Source organism: Puntigrus tetrazona, chromosome 7, assembly GCF_018831695.1.
Source record: "Puntigrus tetrazona isolate hp1 chromosome 7, ASM1883169v1, whole genome shotgun sequence".
NCBI lineage: Eukaryota > Metazoa > Chordata > Actinopteri > Cypriniformes > Cyprinidae > Puntigrus > Puntigrus tetrazona.
The window spans coordinates 13783822-13788821 of NC_056705.1; the positions used below are offsets into that span (position 1 = coordinate 13783822).

At 40.3% G+C, this 5000-nt stretch overlaps 1 pseudogene; it reads left to right on the top strand.

The window, feature by feature from the left end:
• The window catches only part of LOC122347906, a 7255-nt pseudogene that overhangs the window by 1196 nt on the left and 1059 nt on the right, over window positions 1–5000 (top strand).

Consider the following 5000-nt stretch of genomic DNA (forward strand, 5'->3'; position numbering starts at 1 on the left):
AACACTGTCCTGTCTGCGCTGAGTGCCTGCGCCGCCTTCAGCATGAACCGAAAGAGAGGAACCACTGCTATATGGAAACGGGCCCGTCCTCCGAGTCCCAGGCCGCCTTTATGGACAACGCGGGGTCCTTCGGCCGAGACGAGGAGGATTTGTCTCGAGCTCGAACCCGACGAGCAGCTGGTGTGCTTCGGTGACCGAAATCACGGAGCACCTGGGCAGGAACATCACGGTGGTGCTGGAGTCCGCGCTGTCCGAGATACGCAAGCTGGTCAGCGTCCGGATCAGAGTCCTGAAGATGGAGCTCCGCGAGAAAACCTGACGAGATCGAGCTGCTCAAAGCCAAGCTGAGTCGACGGAGAAGGACGGGAGGGGTCTGGCCCGGCAGCCTGGACTCAGGAAAGCGGAGCATCAACCTGGCCAGGAAACACGGCGCCGACCTGAAGAAAGCCAAACCCGGCACGCCCGTGGTGAAGAAGGAGAACATCAACGCGATCTGCGACTATCTGATGAAGGACAAGAACCAGCGTGGCGCCGCTGAAGTGGAAAGCGACCACAGCAACCAGGCCTTTGGGTCCGAAGCGCAGCCGCACGCGTCTCTGAGCCTGTGGACGGAGAGCGAGCCGCGGACGCCGACCCCGACGCGGACATCTTCAGCATGCTGCCGTCTGCCAGCAAACGCATGTACGACTACGAATGGATGACAGGAGTCGAGCCTCAACTCGGCTGAGTTTAAAGGTATTGCTTAATCACGCAGCCTAGACTGTGGTGTGTATGTAGCGTTTAATATCCATGCTTTGTGTCTTGCATTTGTTTGATGTAGTTTATAGTATGCATCCGTTATGATATGTACACTAATATAGTCGTTTTAAAGTGTGCATACTCTGTAACGTGCATACAGTATGCATGCTATGCATCGGGGTGTGTATGTAGAGGCATATAGTATTCGTCTACTGTGGTATACGTTTTTCTTTTAGTATGTCTAGTTGATTGTAATATGCATGGGCTGTGCCTTATGTTTGCATATATTTTAAGCTTGCTTTGTGTAGGTGAATGGAGTTGTGTGAAGTATACATGTATATAGATTGAATGCTTCTTTGTAGTGTGTGTGTGTGTGTGTGTATTTATATGTGTGTATGTGTGTGTGTATTATTTCTATATATATATATATATATATATATATATATATATATATATATATATATATATTATATTATATATATATTATATTATATATATAATATATTATATATATATATAATATTATTAAGCATATTATTCTATGACCTATGCATCTCCACTGCAGTGTTATTATGGATGCATATAACATTACTGTATTGTGAACATATTTAGTAACCATGCTTGTGGTCAACGTTTGGTTGCCCATTGTGCGCTTATATTAATTTACATAGACTGTATGTGTTGTGGTATGTGTGCTTTAATAGATTTAAATACACTGCTTTATACTTTCTCTAATTTCTTGGGTTTTCTATAAGTTTGGATTCACACAGATTAATGACTGGGTGACATGGTAAAAAGTGTTTGAAGGGAAAACAAATCCTGAATTTCAAGTGTCATCTGAATAAATAGATGAAATCTTAGTCGCATTTATCCCTGTTCTCCTCTGTATAGCTAACTTTGGAGGTGACACTGAAGGCAAAATGTGAAGATGTTCCCTGTGGATGATGAGGATGAAACTGAGAACTCTGAAGGAGGAAGAGGGAAGTCTGGAGTCAGTGTCTGACCATTTTCCCCTGGGCTCCAGGGGGGCCCTCATCGCGTGAAGGTAGGAGCAGCCCGGCGGAGGACAGCATGTGGATAGAATCGAGGATGGTCAGTGTTTTTAAAGGAAAGAGAATGTCTCGTTTTTAGTGTGAATCCCCTACGAAGAATGCAGCTGGGAAGCATATGCCTGATGTTAATTGGCCTTAATGTTTTTTTAAATCATATTCCAGCACCTAATCTTTACTTCTTAAAAAGGTTTATACTGTGAGTTAAGTTTTTAATCATGGCCTTGAAATTTCAATATCTTTTACATAAAAAGATGATATATAGAAAGCTGAAAATTTCAGTACCGTGACTCAGTCTTCAGTGTCTCCATCAGTCTTTAGAAATCATTCCTGTTCTCCTGATTTGGTGCTCAAGAAAAAAAAAAACAACATATTTTTAGAATTCATTTGGGAGAATAATGCTGCTGGAGTAGAACAGCGCTATTTAAAAAGAGAAATATTTTTATGCATTATTATAATAATTTAGCAATTGAATGTAGCCTTGTAAAATTAAATAGAAAATAAAAAAAGGATTGAAAATTGGAAACTATTATCCCCAAAAGGTTGAGATTTTGGGCTTTTTTTTTTTATTATTATTATTATTTTTTTATTTAATAGTGTTCTTTTCTAGACTAGTGGAAAGCAAACATCTACAAAATAATTATTAAGCACTTTATACATTTGTGGCCAATAGATTTTTAATTACAGTGCAAATTTTTAAAAGGCCATTTTCTCAAAATGATTTTTTTCTCGCTAATGGAGCCGTAAATCTGAAGCTTCAGTAGCACTGCAAACACACCACACTTTACATTTTATTCTAATTTAGTCTATCTCCTTCAGTTTTGCATTGCGTATTGTAGTCAGCTTGTAGTTAAATACAATGCTTCTTATTCCCCCAGAAACTGGAAAACATAGTGACAAAAATTAATATACCCAGAAATCTCCCCTCTGTGTGAACACTACGATGCGTGTAGAAAAATTAAACTAGAATCATCCAGTGTTTTAAATGTTTGCATTAAATATGTATGCAATATTTGCATATTTTGAAAAACCTGTAATGTGAAAACATCCAAAAATCAGGCGATAACTGTAAGTTTTTCTTAACGCATGACAGTGGACAGTCCACTTGAAATATGATGTGTGTGTGTGTATGTATGCATGAAGGTATATAACCTTGCGTGCATGTGGAAATGCAAGCATCATATAAAGAATAATTTATCTATTGTATGCATTTCTTTGAGCGTGTGCACTCACGCTTAATAAATTACATGCATTATAGAATATATCTATCTATCTATCTATATCATATATATATATATATATATATATATATATATATATATATATATATATACTATATATATATGCTATATAAAAGTATTCGATTCTATGTAATCTACTGCAGTATGTATGTAACCCTTATCTACCTGCAGGTGTCCCGGGGCTTTGATCTCTTTAGAAATACGTAATCTGATTTACTGGCTGTCTTTTTCCAGGTCCGCCCTCCTCTCCCACCTTCATCTGCCCCTCTCTGTGGAACCTCCTGTGCCCTGACTCCTCCTTCCTGGAGGAGCACATCAAGCTGATGCATCACGAGGAGAGCACTCCTGCAGCTCGACCTCGGGCGTTCTTCCTCTCGCGAGAGGAGACTCGGGCGAGCCGGGCCGAGCGCCCCTGGGAGGCACAGACAGACCCGCTCGTCCGAGGCGCAAGAGAGAAGAAAGTGAGGGCGGATACTTGAGTGCGCGCGACTGCGTGCCGCTACTTCAACTACCTGGGCAACCTGCGCTAGCACCAGCCGCATCCACATCGGCGAGAAGCCCTTCGCCTGGGCCCAGAAAAGGGAGAGAGCGCTTCTCCGCACGCTCGCTGGCGCCTCAAAGCCACCGCGCCAGCCACAAGCGGGGGCCCAGGAGCCTTCCCCGGCACCCGCAGTGCGGTAGGGGCTTCTCGTGCTGTCCGGACTGAAACGGGTACTGAGCGTGCACACACGAGAGAGTCTCACGCTGGTTCAGTGACGACGGCTTTTAAAGAGCTGGGCAACTTATACACACATGCGCATTCACAGCGTGCGCCACGCCCCTACTCTTATACTTCAGTGTGGGCGCGGGCTTCAGGCACCTGGGCATATACACGAGCTTATCGCTGCATGCCACGCTTGCGCAGTTAGCAGAAGTGCTACAGTCCGGTAAACCAGGAAGGACAAGGTGCAAAACTGAGTAACGCTTAGGGGACAGATGTGTACAGAAAAGAGGTCCGCTGCTTCCTCAAGCCGCTGGTTCAGGATCCGTTTCGAGGGCCAGAAGAGGCGGTTCTGACAATAAAACAACATCAGGTTTCATCAGTAAAAATGGGTAAACTGCGTGGATAAGGACTTCTTTCTTATTCATAAGTTCGTTGACGCCATCTTTAACCTTGGTAAATTTGCTGCTCGTTAAATGGTCGCTTTTGGAATATTTTGCAATAATTTTTCCAACGCCTAACATGAAAGGCATTTGAGTGTCCATACACAGTATTTCAAGACTGCACTGAAAATATCATTTCACGGTTTTCATTGTCTTTTTGTATTATTTAGATTTTTTGTAAAAGTGATTCTGACTACAGTGATATGCCTTAAAAAACTAATTCAACAATGGTGAGACTTTAAGTTATATAATTATACATTAATAATGATTCAACATACATTCCCTCTACCACCTATTGCAATGTAAGTATATTATGGTTTGAAATTGTAATACTCATATATATATATTATATAATGATTCAAAAATTTTAGGGTTATGTAATACTTATTTGTTCAAAATATGCAGTTTAAATGATCGTCAATGTATAATATTGCTTACAATTTAAAATAAGCTTTCTATTTGAATACATTTTGAAATGTAATTTATCTCAAGTGATGCAATTTTACTCTAGTTTTCAGTGCCAGATTATAACTTTCATAAATCATCTCATACTTGATTTGCTTGTAGAACTATTTCATATTGTCCATTTTGGAAACAACTGTGTTGCAGAAAGAGACTTTTCTGAAAACAGTGATGCATGTTTTCAGTGGTTCTTTAATATATATATTTTTTTAAACATTGGGAAATGTTTTTTTTTTTTTTTTTTTTTTTGAAACGCCTCTTTTAGATCAACTAAAATAAAACTATTCATAAAAATATAATAAAAATAAAACAAAAAACTTTTGATTGATTGTCAAAGACGTCCAGTCAAAAATAATCAAAAACAGGT